The following is a 17788-nucleotide window of genomic DNA, read 5'->3' on the forward strand; positions in this document are numbered from 1 at the left end:
ATATATACAAATAATACAAATAATACAAAATATACAAAAAAATATACAAATATATAAATAATACAAATTTATATATATATACATATATTTGGTGGGTTACATACATGGGAATATGGGTATTTTGAGAGGGCTATGTGTATGGGAATATATATATTTTTTGGAGTTACATATGTGGGAATATATATGTGTTTGAGGGTGCAAGCAAAGACTGGCTGTGGCACAGGGGCTGCTGAGCATCAGCTGAGCAGATATCCAGGGAAGTCACCAAATCCTGCACATCCTCCAGGATCTTTATGGGCAGGTTGGAGCAGCTCCCTGCTGCCTTTGCGTGGCAGGTTGTGCCAGCCTGACTGCATCAGTTCAAAATGGGGATCCCAGGAGGTTCCCCTGGTTCTCCTGCCCTCAGGAATTTTGGTTTGTTACTTGGTGAAACCAAAGCTTTGGTTTTCAAATAGCAACAGTGTTAGCACTTCAGCATTTCTGCCCCAAAGCTGGCCATAAAGATTGTCTTGTCTTTACCCCTTTCTCTCCCCTTCTTTTCTCACTCAGAAACAGGAATTCACTTGCCTTTGCCACCTCCATCCCTACCTTATGTGGGTTTTTTTTTTCCCTCAGCTTATAAAATAACAGCATTTTGAAAACACAATACTTTCCCCCTTCCCTGGGCAGCATTGCTCTGTTTATGAGGAGAAGGCTTGCAAAGCACGTGTGTGGTGGGGTGAGCCCTGGCCAGTGGCCTGACCCAGCCCCAGCCCCTCAGCAGGGCCTGCTGTCACTGTGCAGGTCGAATGGTCACCTTTTGAAATGCTCCAGAGCTGCTGGGAGCAGTGCCAGGATTTTTGCCTCGCTTGGCAGGGCAAAGGACAAGCATGGACAGACAAGGGAGCTGGCAGTGCCACTGAGCGGGGGCTTTGCTCCTTTGTACCAGCTCAGAATGTTGCAAAATGGGGACTTGGGGGTTCACTGGGGTTTGCTGGTGCTGGAAGTCCCACCAAAAGTCCAAAGGGCAGCGGATTCTGCAGCTTGGGGCGTGAAGCAGCTCTGGAGGGTCAGGGTCTCAGGACCATCACCCCACGGGTGCTGTTCATCCCTGTCTCGGGTGACACGGGGCTGCAGCCCTGCAATGTCAGAGTTATCTGCAGGCTGAACACCCCAAAACCAATCCTGCTCCCCCTGGAGTTCCCCACCTTGGCCCTACAAGGGCAGCTCATCTGCCAGATCGGGTCAGCAAAGGCACTGCTGTTATTTGTCACCATCTGGGCACTGTGGGCTGGGTGGGGTCAGTTGTTGTCCAAAGTCATTGTCCTGGAGGGCTCTGGGAGCCAGATGTGGCTGCTGCCCACCTCCAGCTGTGGGCAGCTCTGTCAGTGCAAGAGTCTGTGAGTGGTGACTGTGTGGCTGTGCTGGCTGTCCCATGGCACCATGAGCATCCTGGATATTCCTGGTGTGTCCAGCAGCATCTCCCACTGAGACAAAACAACTCTGTGTACAGACATCTGAGGTCTAGGCTGGCCACATGTCCCCCACTGCATCCTAGTGGGCTGTGGAGCTGACCCCAGTCCCCCCACAGCAGAGCCAGCCTTGGCCACATCCTCCACTCAGCCTGGCCTGTGGTCCCTGGTCCCCACGTGGCTCTGCCACCAGCCCTGCAGGGCTCTGCAGTGCTGAGACCAGAGAGAACTGGTCAGACACTGAGAGGAGGTTTAGGAGCCTCTGGTCCCTGGTCCCTGTGTGGCTCTGCAGTGCTGAGACCAGTGGGAGCTGCTCAGACACCAAGAGGGGGTTTAGGAGCCTGTGGTCTCCAGTCCCCACATGGCTCTGCCACCATCCCTGCATGGCTCTGCAGTGCTGAGACCAGAGAGAACTGGTCAGACACTGAGAGGAGGTTTAGGAGCCTCTGGTCCCTGGTCCCCACATGGCTCTGCAGTGCTGAGACCAGTGGGAGCTGCTGGGACACTGAGAGGAGGTTTAGGAGCCTGTGGTCTCCAGTCCCCATGTGGCTCTGCAGTGCTGAGACCAGAGAGAGCTGCTGGGACACCGTGAGGAGGTTCAGGAGCCTCTGGTCCCTGGTCCCCGTGTGGCTCTGCCACCATCCCTGCATGGCTCTGCAGTGCTGAGACCAGTGGGAGCTGCTGGGCCAGTGAGAGGAGGTTCAGGAGCCCTCTGAGAGACCCTTGGCATTGAACAGCACCTCCCTTGTCCTGGCTGGCAGCGTGGCACTCGCAGGGTGGTGCTTCTTCTGTGGCTGTCCCTGTCCCCAAGTGGTCAGTCATTCTGCAGGACACTGTTGGATTCAGAGAAATAAAGGAGTGGTCCTGAGGGGAGGTGGCAGCTTGGTCTGGGCTTAATGGGACAAGGAGCCCCCCGTCCTTGTCCCTGCTGCTCCCTGTTGTGGAGGACAGGCCCGTCTGTCTGTCCTGACGAGGGGATCCCTGTGCCTGGTGCATTTGCAGGACTCCAGCCCGAGTTCTGCGAGGTTTGAGGCTGGAGAGCAGCTCACACCTCGGGGCTGTCCCCTGTGCTTGGCTCCTGCAGCGGGAGGAAGGGGCAGCCCCGGCCGGAGCCGCTCCTGGCTCCAGCTTTGTTCAGGGGGAATTTTGTAATGGCAGGAAATGAGCTGGCTGTGGGAGGGGAGGAGGCCGGGGGAGGAAGGCTGGTTTGTGGTTGGAGCGGAGGATGAGGACGCCGGAAAGCTGAGCACAATTCCTCGCTCTGGTGCAGGTGCTGGGGGTGAGGCTGCAGCTCGGGAGCTCTGTGCCTCAGTTTCCCTTTTGTTCAGCACCGTTTTCTGTGACGGTGTTCACAGGGGTCTCAGGTTGAGGGAAGAGATGAGGATCTGACTCCATGTTTCAGAAGGTTTGATTTATTATTTTATTATATATATTATATTAAAACTATACTAAAAGAATAGAAGAAAGGATTTCATCAGAAGGCTGGCTAAGAATAGAATAGCAAAGAGTGATAACAAAGGCTCTGTCTCGGACTCTCTGTCCGAGCCAGCTGGGCTGTGATTGTCCATTAATTAGAAACATCCAACATGGGCCAATCCCAGATCCACCTGTTGCATCCCACAGCAGCAGATAACCATTGTTTACATTTTGTTCCTGAGGCCTCTCAGCTTCTCAGGAGGAACAATCCTAAGGAAAGGATTTTTGATAAAAGGTGCCTGTGACCCTGTTCCCTTCATGGGAGTGTGCTGTGGTGGGCTCTGCACAAGTGCCAGATGCTTGTGACCACCAGTAGATGACCAGCACAAGGCCAGCTGAGGCTTTGCCCCATGGGTCTCCTCCCGTCTCCCAGTGTGAGTGGGATGAGTTTTAGGAGCTGTGTTTCCCTCTGGGCCGTGGCAGATTCTCCTTGGGCCAAGCACATGTGCTGCATGCATTCCCTGGGACAGTGTCTGAGCAAGCTGGTCAGTGCTTGTTCTTGTGGGATGTGCATGAGAATCTTCCCAGAAAACACAAAGTTCACCTCAGCCTTGAGCAATTCTCTGCTGGCCACGCTGTCGGTCTGGGCCACATCCCTCATTAATGTTAACTTTTGGTTCATGGTTTGTTTAATTCCTGAACTCTTTTTAATTTCTTTCTCTCTGGTCACACCGAGGTGCTTCCCACATTGCACAGCCCCAGGGCTCTTGATTTCCTGGATCCCTGCAGGTACCTGGCCAGGTCCCACCCAGCCTGCATGGCCCTTGCAGCGATGCTGAGGATCAGGGCAGTGCAGGAGGGGACCCATCAGCCAGGAGTGCAGGGGATACTGGGCTCCCCTCGCTGTTCCCTCCATCTGTGCTTGGATGGGACACACGGGGAGTCCTGTCCTTGCCTCTGTCCCCACCTCTGTCCCCTCACACTGACAGCTCCTTGCTTTGTCTTTGCAGTTGGATTGAGGAGCGGTGGCTGCAGCTCATCCCTGCCAAGAGCAGAAGATGCAGGAGGCTGCATAGCAGGTATGGGGAGTATCCCAAACTCTGGCTTCCTGCCTTCCCTTTGCGTTTGCTTGGCCCTGTGTGCTGCAGAGGGTCCCACAGAGACCCCCTCAAGGGTCTCAGGCTCCCACAGTGGTGCCAGCCAGACCCTGCAGCCCTGCTCCAGTGAGGGCTGGTGCAGGAGGGGCACAGGGAACACCTTCCTGCACTGTGCACCCCTCACCTGCTCTGCCCATGGGGGTCCTGGTGGCTGCCACTGCTGTTCCCCAGTGCCCATCCTGCCCTTCACTTCCCCAGCTGGCACAGCTCTGATGGCTCCCAGCCGTAGCCACAGCACTGATTTGGGGTTCTCTGGGTGTTTTGCAACACAGCCCTGTGGATCAGTGCAAGGGAGGGTTTTCCTGCCCTGTTTTCTCCCGGTGTGGACAAGACTTGTGGCCAAACCTGCTGTTATTTTGTCCCTTGCATTCCTCTAAAATAAGGTGCTGCTGGGAGAGGGCCTCATGTCCAGGGTTTCTTCCTTTTCAACCTTCTTGGCCTGTTTATTGCTCTTACAGTAAATGTTTGTGTCTCCTGTGTCTGCAGTGAGGTTGTGGTACAGACACCACTGCGGGCTGCTTTATGAGGGCTCTATGGTTTCATGAAATGCATCTTCTGTACCTGAGAGTGGAATCAATAAAAGGAAAGATTTTTTTAAAATAATATGCCCCTAGCTCCTGAACGGAGAGGGCTCTGTCACGACTGCTTAGTGAGCAGTTTTGTGGGGTTGTGATGACTTTTAGTGCTGGAGAAGGGGGCAGGTAATTTATTTGGAGGCCTGGTGATGGGAGCTGGGGGCAGCATCACTGCGTCCTCTGCAAGGTCAGCACCAAGGGCTTCATCTGCTGATAGGAACCAAGAGCAGCTCCCCAGGCTGGGTCAGGGGGTGCAGCAGCAGGGCCCTGCTGTGTCTCAGCGGTGCTTGGTGTGTGCCAGTGATGGGCCAAGGCACAGGAAGGTTTGAGGGCTTAGCTGGCTCTGTCTGAGTGCTCTGAGAGTGTTCTGGGGGCTGCTGTGGGACCAGCTCTGATCCACTCCCCTGGGCACAAATGAATACTACCTCAAGGGCACGTGTTCTGGTGTGGTGAGTGATTACTTGGAGTGTTGGGGCAGTGGCTCTGTCTGCTGTGGGGTGTGCATGGAGGGCAGCACCCTCCCTGGCTCCCAAACACCCCGGGACAGGGCACATTCCGTGCCCCAGCCCGGATGCAGGTGGGCGGTGGCAGGATCTCTGTCACTGCCTTCTCCCCCTCATCACTGCCCAGCTCTGACCAGTGACAACAGCTCCTTGTTCTCTAGTTTCACACAAATTCTTGGGTTTGGGGTTGGCAGTGTCCTCCCTCAAAGCCCTCGTATTGCCAGCACAGAGTTTTGAGCGAGGAGGAGCAGTTTAGGGATGGCTGCGACTGCAGAACTGCTCGCTCCAAGCAGCAGCTCAGCAAGTGGTGCGCTCAGGGAGGAGGATTTGGAAAAGCATCTCTGGGGACTGCTTTAAGACTTGTCCCCTTGGCTGTGCAAGTGACAGGAGCTGAGCAATTAGAGGAGCAGTATCGACCCAGCCTCGGGAGCTGTGACAGCCGGCACCGGGCGATTGAATCCCGGTGAAGCCACGTCCTGGACGTGCAGCATCACTGCCTGCCATCAATAGGCATTTGTCTGAGGCCAGCCCCGTCTGAGGCCAACCAGGCAAACCTTCTTCTGTGGCAGAAGACTCTTCAAGGGCCTGTGACCTTAATTGAATCCATTCTTTCGTGTCCTGAAGACGGTGGCATGGTCTTGATGCAGCCACGCTCGGTAAATGACGCGTCCAGCCCTGCATGCAGGGATGTGCCACCCTGTGAGATTTTGCATCCTGAGGCTGATTTCCAGCTGCTTGGGAAGAGCCCTTGGGTTCACCAGGTCTGTTCCTCTGCTCTCTGAGCCCTTGCCTATGTTCTCTTGGAGGTTCACTGGCAGCTGGAGTTCGCAACTCCCAGGCTCCCACTGTCCTGGAGGAGTGAGTGTGCCACCACACCTGGCACCTGGCTCTTTGCAAGACCCTCCTGATCTCCAGGGAGAGCTTGTAAAATCCAGCCAGTGGGCACAATGAAACCAAATCCCCACTCTTGACCCTTTGGGATATGGAATACTGAATTTGGCGAGGCAGTGGCTCCTGCTGTGTTTGCCGCAGCTGAAATGTGGCTGAGCTGTTGGAGGTCACCTTTCCAGTCCCCGTGGAGCCGGGTGGCCTTCTCTGGTCACGGCACTGCCCTGCGCTTTGGGTTCTGAGCTCATCCGCTATTTTGCCACTGGCGGGCGGGAGAGGGGGGAAAAAAAAAAAAAACCCCGTGTCTTCAAAGCCCTTTTCCCTTGGGGAAAAGCCAGCTTGGTCAGAAACGTCGGCGCAGAAATGTCATCTGACCCAGCAGCTGGCTCACGCCTCCCGGGGGTCCTGCGGCGTCCGCTCGCCACGGGCCTGCCCCGGCTTTGGGCTGCCGGAGGAAACGAGCCCGGCCGCTGCTTTTGGCAAGCTCCGGCCGCTCCCTTCCCCCCTGCACGCTCCACCACCCCCTCCTGCTGCCTCCGCATCTGCCTGTGCCCTTCAGAGCGCGGCGCCGGGGGTGCCGGGGCTCGGGGCCGGGGCAGCGCTCGGGGATGGCGGCTCCGGCCGGCGCTTCCTCCCGGCCCTCAGCGCGCAGCAGCCGCGGAGAAGGACGCAGCCACCCTGTCTCCTGTAAGTACCTCTCACTCTTTCCACTGGAGAGTTAAAATTAGAAACTTCTTTTTTTATAAGGCAGGCGTCGCTTTAAAGCTCGCCAGCCCAACTGGGTTTTCTTTTATTACCCCCCCCGCCCGCCTCCTTTTCTCTTGATTTTTTTTTTATTTTATTATTTTGTTGTTATTGTTCAACGCGTGCGTGCACTTTTCTCCCTTTTTATTTCTTTTTTTTTTTTCCTTTTTTTTTTTCCCCCCCCCCCCTTCTTTTCGTTCCTTCCTATTTTAAACACGGGTGACGCTGCAGTGTCGGTGCGGAGTTTGGAGCCAAATAAACAGCTCGGCACTCACTCCCCCACCCCGATCGCCTTACAGAGCCCGGGGCCGGAGCCCAGCGCCGAATTTAGACCCTTATCTATTGTCAGCCTCCACGGTCGGCGCTGCTCTGCCAGGGAGGGGTTGCCCCGGACCCCCTTGTTGCTCCTGACACAAATTCTCGCTGTGAGTTGTTGTTTTTCCCTCTCCTTTGTGTTCGTGCTAAAGCACAGAAGTGCCCTTAAATCAGGAATCAGGACCCGTTGCTTTTTTGTTTGTTTTGTTTTGTTCTGTTTATTCCAGGGCTGGCTGAGCAGGGAGGGAGAGAGGGGGAAACTGAGGCACAGAGGTGAGCACAGCTCCCTGATGGGGGGAGTGGGCGAGCTGGGATTTCCTCTTTCAGGAATCAAAACAAACATAGACCAGGAAGGAAGAGGCAGCAGGAACGGGCTCAGACGCAGGACCAGTGCTTGTCCCGGGGGATAAATCCCTTTGCAAAGCCCGTGCCCCCTGCCCAGGGCCGGTTCGGGCCCGGAGGTGCCGGGGCTCCGCCGGGAGCTCTGCCGGGCCGGGCCGGGGCCAGCAGCTGGAAGTGTCCGTCCCAGCCCGGATCTGCGAAAGCAAACAGGAAGGCGAATGGGGAGCAGCCGCTGTGTTTACTCAGAGGTTATTTATTGTGGTTCCTCAGAGGTTGGTGCTGGGGACTTTAACACCTTCCTGCTTTGCTGCTGGGTCCTTTCGGCCAGGGCTGGATGCCCGGCAGGAGCCGCGGGCGCATCGGAGGTGAGCCAGGTGCCAGGCGCTGGTGTCAGGCCAGGTGTCACACTGGGGCTCTCTGTCCAGCTCCTTCTCCTCCCCTGACAGTTTCCTGAATGTTTGTTTTGCTCTAGAGCCCAGCCTGGCTGGGTTAAATGTGGTGGGGATGGATGTAGTGGGGCTGGGACCAGGGCTCATCCTAGAAAAAGCTTTTTCCTTTTGATTTTTTCAGGGTTTTTATGCTGTTGCTGCTTTGGGATAACTGTTAATAATGCTGATAATGTTCATATCCATGTCTGTGAAAATGAAGGTGCAGAGCCTGTAGGAAGGGCATCTTTCAGAAGTGTTTTTAGTGTTTCCCTCCCAAGAGGGAGGGAGGGAGAAGTGTTTCCCTTCCCAGGCATGTGCTGCTCTAGCTCTGATGCTCATGGGTCAGGCTGGAGGATAAACTTTGGCTGTGCTTTGAGTTAAACCCTGCCCTTTCCCATTGCTGGGTGCCTGAGGTGGGTTCTCCCCTCTGCTTGCCTTGGAGGGACGTGTCACAGGGTTGGTCTCCTTTGTTGGGGAACCACTACAGGGTCCCAGGGTTTCTGCTTTTGGAACTGAGGGCTGCCCTCAGTGCTGCCCTAGGCAACAGCAGCTGCAGAGCCCTTTCCTCCTCTTCCTCCTCTTTTGGGCAAACAACCCATTTGGGCAACTCTTCATTGATGCATTTTTACATCCCCATCCTTCAGCAAAACTTGTGATCGAAATATTTTCATTTCTTTCTACAAACTCATGCCTTACTTTTTCTCATCCCATCTTGGCATGGGGAGTATTGACAAAAACCTGTGGTATTTGATTTTCTTACCCAATATTTTCCCTTTTCCAAGAGGAATTGTGGCTGGTGTTCATCCATGGCATTCCTGCACTCACAATGGCTCTTACCTGCCCTCGGGGTCCATCCCCTGTGTGCTTTGGGAGCATCCCTGTGGCTTTTCTGCCATCCCTCTGACAATGTGGCTGAGAACCATGACAAGCCCTTGGCCTGGGCTATGGCCATGTGCCAGTGATTCTCCAGCACAGATTTTGCCAGACCCAGGGTGTGATAGTGCTTCTGGAAGGTGCCAAACGTTGGCATTTCCCATTGCTCTCCTGAGCGTCACCTCCATGCTCTGCTGGGATGTCCTTGTGGGCAATATCCACATCCCCAGGGCTGGCCACAGTCATCATCCCTCTGGCAGGTGGCTTTTGAAGAGAAGGGTTCAGCTGCTTGGGGACCTAAATCCCCCTTGCTGAAACACAGAATTTGGCCTTCAAAAATCCCCTTTTGAGACAGGACGCTGTTCCTGGAGGAGGATGTGTGCTGGGATGGGCTCTGGGTGAATCTGTCTCAGTGGGAAGCATCATCCAGGTCTGTGGGGGCTGCTGTGGGGTCAGCAGAGCTCATGGCTGTGGCCTGGGCGGTGCTGGGGAGCAGCAGGACAGGATTTGTGTGCCTGGGACAAGAATGTGTGTCCTGTGAGCGAGCAGCAACAGCTGAGAGCCAGCTGTCCTGCTGGATTTGAGCTGCCTGATGAGCCTGGGGCCGGATCCTCACCCCTCTGGCTCAGGATGCACGTGGGTACAGGCTGTGGCTGAGCTGGGCTTGGCTCCCAGCTGATGGCAGAGCCTTTGGGGCACAGGGGGCATCCCTGTGTCGTGCTGGGGATGAGGGACCTTGAGTTTGTGTCTCTGCACCCTGGGATGCTCCAGTGGTGCCCTGCTTGAGCTCTGGACAGCAGAGTGCTGCTGGTGGCTGGTTTATTTATGGGCTGGGTTGCAGACGCTGTGTTTTCAAGGCAGCACAGGAGAAGAGGAAGTTAAACCAGTCTTTGCCATGTGGCATCTTGTCCCAGTTCCTCCTGTTTGCTCAGAGCCAGTTGGGTTGGGGTTCAGTGGCAGCCAGACCATGGGCTGTGCCTCCTGGTGGGCTTTGGTGGCTCCTCCTCACACAGCTTCCTATGCTCAGGGCCTTGATCTCTGGTTTTGGTGCTTTTACATCCCCAGTGCTAGGTTTGGGCCTTGGTTTCATTTATTACATGGAATAACAGTGTCTGGTGGTGAGTTTCCAGCTCTAGTTTGGCTCTGAGCAGAGTCTGGGGCTGTGGACCACAGTGGCTTTTGGGGAATGTGCAAAGATGGGTGGGCCTGTCACCTCTGAGGAAGGCAGATGGCCAGGATGCCAATTTTTGTGGCTCTGTTTCCAGGCTGGAAGCGCCACGGGCAGGTTGGAGCTGTGCTGGGGGAGTGTGAGCCCTGGGATGGAGGCAGGAGCGTGGTCCTGCCTGGGCCTCTTGGTGCTGGCCACATTTTTTCCATCCATGTCTCCTTCTGGTGAGCTCTGCTATGGCATCACCCTCACAGTAATTAACATTGCCATATCAGTGCCAAATTAAGATCTTTTGCTTCTTCTCCTTCTGGTGACCACCATCACCTTCCCAGCATTGGGGGGCTCCTGATTTCACCAGCTCCTTTGCACCCCAAATGAATTCTGGACCCTGCAGCCCCTGGGGGAACCTGGTGCTTCCTCCCCAGGAGCTCAAGACATGGAAACCCTGATGGAGAATGCCTGGGACAATGCAGGAGCAACATCTGCATTGCCTGCTTGGGCCCTGACAGAAGTGATGGCTGCCTTGGGCATGGATGCAGTCAGCAGTCAGTTTATGCAAATTAAATCAAATCAGCAGCCTCTGGACACCATGGCTGCTCCTCAGCAGTGCTTGGGGGTGCAAATCCAACAAAGAAATGGTTGTGGGAGGTGGGCTTGAAAGATCTTGGTGGCCTTTGGGAGCGGCGCTGCTGAGGTGGTGCTCTGGGAGGGAGGATTGTGCTGCAGGGCTGAGTTCTGGGCTGGCACTGGGGCTCTGGGCAGCCCTGGCTCCCAGGCTGAGCCCACCCTGGGCTTTGGAGGGTCTGCAAAGCTGCTCTGGGTGGGGATGGGGCACAGAGGCACTGAACATTTGTCAGGGCTGGGGATGGAGATGAGGCTGGGAGAGCTGGAACTGTTGGACAGCTCCAGGGAGACCTTAGAGCCCCTTCTATCACCTAAAGGGGCTTCAGGAGAGCTGGAGAGGGGCTTTGGACCTGGCTGGGGAGGGATGAGGGCCTGGAACAACAGGACAAAGGGGAAATGGCTTCCCACTGCCAGCAGGCAGGGTTAGGTGGGATATTGAGAGGAAATTCTTGCCTGTGATGGTGCTGAGGCCCTGGCACAGGTGCCCAGAGGAGCTGGGGCTGCCCCATCCCTGGCAGTGCCCAAGGCCAGGTTGGATGGGGCTCAGAGCAGCCTGGGATAGAGGTTGGAATGAGTTTTAAGTTTCCTCCCAACCCAAACCATTCTGGGATTTCATGATTTGTGCCCACAGCGCCCTTGGGCAGAGAGCAGGAGGATGTGCCAGGCTGGTGCTGAGGGCATTGCCCAGTCCCCATCCCAGTGACACAGGAGGGAAGGGCAGAGTTCCCCTGGGACAGTTTCACTCCCTGTGGGGCTGTTGTGGGTTTCCATTGCTCTCTGGATGGCCTGGAGCAGCAGTTGGGTCTGATGGGATTTCCCCTGGGTAAAACCCACCAGGAGGAGACACAGTTGTCCCCTGTGCTGTTGGGAGGAAATCCCTTCATGGAGAGCCCCCAAATTGCCAGCAGGGAGGGATTTGCTTTGCCCTGATGCTGCTGAGCTGCCCCAGTGGGTCCCAGTGCTGAGATCCTGCCTTGTGCTGGAGCTGGAGGCAGTGATTGTCCCCCTTGGGCGCCTTGTGTGACAAATCCTCCATGTCCTTGGTGACCACTGAGGTGATGCTGCACGGGTGCACCCTCAGGCAGGGGGTGCTGAGGAGGATGGAGGCAGTGTTGGGGTGATACTGGGGTTCACTGAGGGAGGAGAACCCTCAGAGTGAAACATTTCAGCTTCTCCTGGGCTTACATCCCCCCATGTCTTTGGTGACCACTGAGGTGATGCTGCACTGGGCTATGGGTGCACCCTCAGGCAGGGGGTGCTGAGGAGGATGGAGGCAATGTTGGGGTGATATTGAGGTTCTTTGGGAGAGGAAAACCCTCAGAGTGGAACATTTCAGCTTCTCCTGGGCTCACATCCCCCCACCCCAGAGCAGGAGGGGAGCAGAACTGGGTGGCCCCAAAAGCTGCAGCCGTGTCCACCCCCTCCATGGCTCCCCTTTGCTCCCTGTGGCCTCAGCACCAGTGAGGGTGCCCAGCATGGGGCTGGTTTGGGGTGCAGAGCTGCTCCTGCACCCCAGCAGTGCAGGCTGAGCTGTGACAGCCTCCTGATTTACCGAGTGCAGCATCCGACCCCGAATTCAGCTCCTTCTCCTTCTCACTCTTTCTTTTTTTCCTTTTTTTTTTTTTTTAATGAGTCAACCTCTCATCTGTCATATTAAACCTCCTCATTACCAGGTATCTAAATTTTGCTCTGACAATAGTGACAGGGGAAGCTGAGATCTCATTGCCACGGCGCAGGGGCTCCGGGGAGCTGGCAGGTGGTTATTTCATGCCCTGCAGGGAGCCGTGGGGGTGGGCAACAAGAGCTGGATAATGGGCTCCTGCTTGCTTGCCATCATTTAGAAAACCCTACTTTAGTGCAGAGGGAAAAAAAAAAAAAATTACCCCCAGTCTCTGCCTCTGGAGCTGGTGAGAGATGGAGAACATGGGGGAAGGGGAGCAGCTTTGGGGGTCTGGCTGCTGCTCCCTGGGTGTGAAGGGGGAAATTGGGATGGGAGTGGTTGGGGAAATTGGGATGGGGTTGGGTTGGGTTGGAGGGTAAATGGGGATGGAGGATGAATGGGGGATGGAGGGTAAATGGGGGGTGGAGGGTAAATAGGGATGGAGGGTAAATGGGGATGGAGGATAAATGGGGGATGGAGGGTAAATGGGGATGGAGGGTGAATGGGGATGGAGGGTGAATGGGGATGGAGGGTAAATAGGGATGGAGGGTAAATGGGGATGGAGGGTGAATGGGGATGGAGGGTAAATAGGGATTCAGGGTAAATGGGGATGGGGGTAAATGAGGATGGAGGGTAAATAGGGATGGAGGGTAAATGGGGATGGAGGGTAAATGGGGATGGAGGGTAAATGGGGATGGAGGGTGAATGGGGATGGAGGATAAGTGGGGATGGAGGGTAAATGGGGATGGAGGGTAAATGGGGATGGAGAGTGAATGGGGATGGAGGGTGAATGAGGATGGAGGGTGAATGGGGATGGAGGATAAATGGGGATGGAGGGTAAATGGGGATGGAGGGTAAATAGGGATGGAGGGTGAATGGGGATGGAGGGTAAATGGGGATGGAGGGTAAATGGGGATGGAGGATAAATGGGGATGGAGGGTAAATGGGGATGGAGGGTGAATGGGGATGGAGGATAAGTGGGGATGGAGGGTAAATGGGGATGGAGGGTAAATGGGGATGGAGGATAAATGGGCATGAGGGAGGCTGGGAGTGAGGATAGAAAGGGCTGGAGGGTGGATAGGGATGGCACAGGGCTGCCCTGTGCCTGCTGTTGGTACCACTGGGGAAGGGGAAGCTCTGGGGTGCCCCCAGGGAGCACCTGTGGAGCTGGTGAGAGATGGAGAACATGGGGGAAGGGGGGAGCAGCTTTGGGGGTCTGGCTGCTGCTCCCTGGGTGTGAAGATGGGGATGGGAGGGGTTGGGGATGGAGGGTGAAAGGTGGAAGGAGATGAGGGTGGATGCAGTTGGTACCACTGGGGAAGGGGATGCTCTGGGCATATTTGAGGTGCCCCCAGGGCATGCAGGGTTCCCAGCCTGGATGGGCACACCTGAAGAAGCTGCTGAGCCACCTGGGACAGCACAGTCAGGCTCAGGGTGACCTCTGCTGCAAGGATGCCACCACCAAGGTCACTGCTCAAGGTCATGAGGCTTAATCTGGCAGCTGCATCACCTTTGGTAGCTGTTCTCAGGGTGCTCTGAAGGTCCCTTTAGTAGGGGACTGTCCAAGCCCTGCTGTTTAACTCCAAGCCCTGCAGTGGCTCCTCCCTCCCTGTAGCATCTCCAGGAGAGAGGACCAGCTGCCTCTCTGGGAAGCCAAGTGGTGTGAGGGGCTGCAAGGCCCTGCTTGTCCTGGTCCCAGAGGCTTTTCCTTCCTGAAACTGGGTCCTTCCCTCGGGTGAGGGTTCCCTGGTTGGCTTTTGGACAGCACCAAGCAGGGCTGTGGGTTTGCCAGTGGAGCTCCTGCCCTGTGTCCCCTCCAGCCTCTGCTGTCCTTGGCTGTGCTGGCAGTGCAGAGAAGGTCACTGTCACCCTGCCTGTGCAGAACATGTCCCCAGTTTGGGATGTGCTGGTCGTTCTGTGCATGTGCTGGCATCCCTGGCTGCCTGTGGTGTGGGATGAAACTGTGATCTGGGCTGTAGGGCACCAGGGTTCCTGCTTTGGGTGCTGCCTCCAGTTCTTGTGCTGCTGTTGGGACTGACATCCCTGTGCTGGTGTTGGGACTGACATCCCTGTGCTGGTGTTGGGACTGTCACCCTTGTGCTGATGTTGGGACTGTCACCCCTGTGCTGGTGTTGGGACTGACATACTTGTGCTGATGTTGGGACTGACATCCCTGTGCTGGTGTTGGCACTGACATACTTGTGCTGATGTTGGGACTGTCATCCCCATCCCTGTGCTGGTGTTGGCACTGTCATCCCTGTGCTGGTGTTGGCATTGTCACCCTTGTGCTGGTGTTGGGACTGTCACCCCTGTGCTGGTGTTGGCACTGTCACCCTGTGCTGATGTTGACACTGACATCCCTGTGCTGGTGTTGGCACTGTCACCCTGTGCTGATGTTGGGACTGACATCCCCATCCCTGTGCTGGTGTCACCCCTGTGCTGATGTTGGGACTGACATCCCTGTACTGGTGTTGGCACTGTCATCCCTGTGCTGGTGTTGGGACTGTCACCCTTGTGCTGATGTTGGCATTGTCACCCTTGTGCTGATGTTGGCACTGACATACTTGTGCTGATGTTGGGACTGTCATCCCCATCCCTGTGCTGGTGTTGGCACTGTCATCCCTGTGCTGGTGTTGGGACTGTCACCCTGTGCTGGTGTTGGGACTGTCACCCTGTGCTGGTGTTTGACTCCACACTGGCACACACAATGTGGGGGAAGAGAAGATCAACCCCAGTTTAATAATTTCCCCCAAATCCTTCCTTTCACCCACCCTTGCTCAGCAAGCACCAGTTCTCCAGTGCCAGGGCTGGGCTTGGCACGATGTGAGGTTTTGTTACAGCTCAGCAGAGCTGGTTGCACGCTTGGCATCTGCTTTTCTTCGGAGAGTGCCTGAATCTGGGTCAGGAATATCTCTGTGTGTGTGTGTGTGAGTGTCTTTCCAATTCCTTGGGGGCCTGCCTGAATCCTCACTGAATCCTGAATCCTCACTGAATCCTGAATCCTCACTGCTGCTCCCCTGAGCTACCTGCAGCTGCCAGGAGGAGCTGGGGGCTGCTTTGGCTGCCCATCCCCGGGAAATCTGAGCCCTGCCAGGGGTGCAGGAGGGTTGGCAGCTCAGCACTGGGCTGGCACCTGCCTGGCCAGCGGGATTTGGCCCCGGGCAGGGTCGGGCAGCTGCGTTTCTGAGCAGGAGGTTTGCTCTGGAGCCACGGTTCGGGCGCCTTCCTCTCCCCTCCCCCTGCCTGCATCTGGAGGTTCGACACAGGAACCCAGATAGCATCATCCTGAAACCAGAATAGAAGCTTTGGAGGAGACTCGAGCATGTTTGTGCGGTTTTTATCTCGGTTTGGAGATAAAGAGGTGCTAAACAATGCAAAGCTGGCGAGTTGGAGTCCCTCAGGGTGCTGGGGACTCGCTGGCACCTCCCTTGCTGCCCTGCCAGGCACATCCCTGGGTGCTGCATCCCTCCTGAGGGCCACATTTCCCCTGGCAGCACTGCCCCCGTGGCACAGCAGAGCAGGGCTGGCAGCCAGCACCGTGCCAGGGCCTTTGCCAGAGAGGAAGAGCAAGGTTAACATGAGCTCTGGCTGTGTGTTTTAGGGAAGGGGCTTTGCAAAGGAGAAGGAAGTCAGTCCTGCTGATCCAGAAACCACACAGAAGGAAACTAAAAGTCCTTGGTGTCAGCATGGAGGATATGTTAAAAAAACAACAATTAGCTCACAAGAGGCAGCAAGAAAGGAAACAGGAAGGCAAGGAGTGCAGTTAAACAGGCGGGTTCAAGAGGTGACTTGAGCTAAATCCATGTCCTTAAGGGATGGGATCCAGGCCTGGCCATGGGTGGGGAAGTGACTTTGCTCTGTGTCACTGCAGGACTTGGTGTCCTCAAGGTGAGGCTCAGAGACCTCAGCTGCAGCTGCTCTTTATTTGCAGCTGCTTTTGGTGGCTGTTGGCAGCAGGTGCAGGGGTCTCAGCTGGGCTGGGGGCTGCTGGGGCAGTGGGGCCATCTCACCTCCCCATGCAGCTGCTGCTTGAGCTAAAAGCTGCAGCTTTGGGGCAGGAGTGGTGCAGCAGCTGCTCTTGGCCACCTCCAAAGCATCACTGCTACCTCCAGAGCACCACTGCCACCTCCAAAGCATCACTGCCACCTCCAAAGCACCACTGCCACCTCCAAAACATCACTGCCACCTCCAAAGCACCACTGCCACCTCCAAAGCATCACTGCCACTTCCAAAGCACCACTGCCACTTCCAAAACATCACTGCCACCTTGAGAGCATCACTGCCACCTCCAAAGCATCACTGCCACCTCCAAAGCCACCACTGCCACCTCCAAAGCATCACTGCCACCTCCAAAGCATCACTGCCACCTCCAAAGCACCACTGCCACCTCCAAAGCATCACTGCCACCTCCAAAACATCACTGCCACCTCGAGAGCATCACTGCCACCTCCAAAACATCACTGCCACCTCCAAAGCACCACTGCCACCTCCAAAGCACCACTGCCACCTCCAAAGCATCACTGCCACCTCCAAAGCATCACTGCCACCTCCAAAGCATCACTGCCACCTCCAAAACATCACTGCCACCTCCAAAGCACCACTGCCACCTCCAAAGCACCACTGCCACCTCGAGAGCATCACTGCCACCTCCAAAGCACCATTGCCACCTCCAAAGCATCACTGCCACCTCCAAAGCACCACTGCCACCTCCAAAGCACCACTGCCACCTTGAGAGCACCACTGCCACCTCCAAAGCAGCACTGCCACCTCCAAAGCATCACTGCCACCTCCAAAGCATCACTGCCACCTCCAAAGCACCACTGCCACCTCCAAAACATCACTGCCACCTCCAAAGCACCACTGCCACCTCCAAAGCATCACTGCCACCTCCAAAACATCACTGCCACCTCCAAAGCATCACTGCCACCTCCAAAACATCACTGCCACCTCCAAAGCACCACTGCCACCTCCAAAGCACCACTGCCACCTCCAAAGCACCACTGCCACCTCGAGAGCATCACTGCCACCTCCAAAGCATCACTGCTTCCTCCCCCCTTGCTCTGTTCCCTCGCCCAGCAGGGCCAGTGAGGGGCTCAGTGTGGTGTAAGCCACTTCCCACTGCAGGCCAGCTCAGGGCTTGGTTTGCATTCCTCACCTGGGCTCTCCTGCCTGAGTGGACAGACAGGGTGAGTTGGTGTGGACAAGGAGATGGGCATGGCCCAGCTGTCAGTGCTGGCAGCCTGGAGAGCCACTGCTGTGCCCAGCTGGTCCCACAGCCTGTGAGGGGCCAGGATTGTGCCCCTCTGCCCCACTCTGGTGAGACACCCCTGCAGTGCTGCCTCCAGCTCAGGAGGAAGAGCACAAATGTTGTGGAGTGAGTCCAGAGGAGACCATGGAGATGCCCTGAGGGCTGGATCCCCTCTGCTCTGCAGCCAGGCTGGGGGAGCTGGGGCTGTAGGGGAGTCTGGGGACACCTTGGAGCTCCATCCAGTGTGGAAAGGAGCTCCAGGAGAGCTGGAGAGGAACTTTGAACAAGGACCTGGAGTGATGGAGCAAGGCTTCCCACTGCCAAAGGGCCTGGCAAGAAATCTGTGGGGTGCTGGGAAGAAATTTGTGGGGTCCTGGGAAGAACTGTGTCCCTGTG

The 17788-nt window shown here is 56.0% G+C and overlaps 1 protein-coding gene across 18 annotated transcripts in view; it reads left to right on the forward strand.

Moving 5' to 3' along the window:
• Positions 1-17788, forward strand: part of MEF2D (myocyte enhancer factor 2D) — a 102671-nt gene that overhangs the window by 24615 nt on the left and 60268 nt on the right. For 15 of the 18 annotated variants that reach the window (XM_077192123.1, XM_077192139.1, XM_077192138.1 and 12 more), the window contains exon 2: positions 3878-3946. The exons of 2 other annotated variants lie outside the window; for them this stretch is intronic. The gene's annotated coding sequence lies outside the window, so the exon portion shown is untranslated. Of the gene's footprint in view, positions 1-3877; positions 3947-6546; positions 6678-17788 lie in introns of those variants that run through there. One more of the 18 variants, XM_077192129.1, reaches the window with a different exon arrangement.

The sequence above is a fragment of the Agelaius phoeniceus genome, chromosome 31 (assembly GCF_051311805.1).
Source record: "Agelaius phoeniceus isolate bAgePho1 chromosome 31, bAgePho1.hap1, whole genome shotgun sequence".
NCBI classification, from domain to species: Eukaryota; Metazoa; Chordata; class Aves; order Passeriformes; family Icteridae; genus Agelaius; species Agelaius phoeniceus.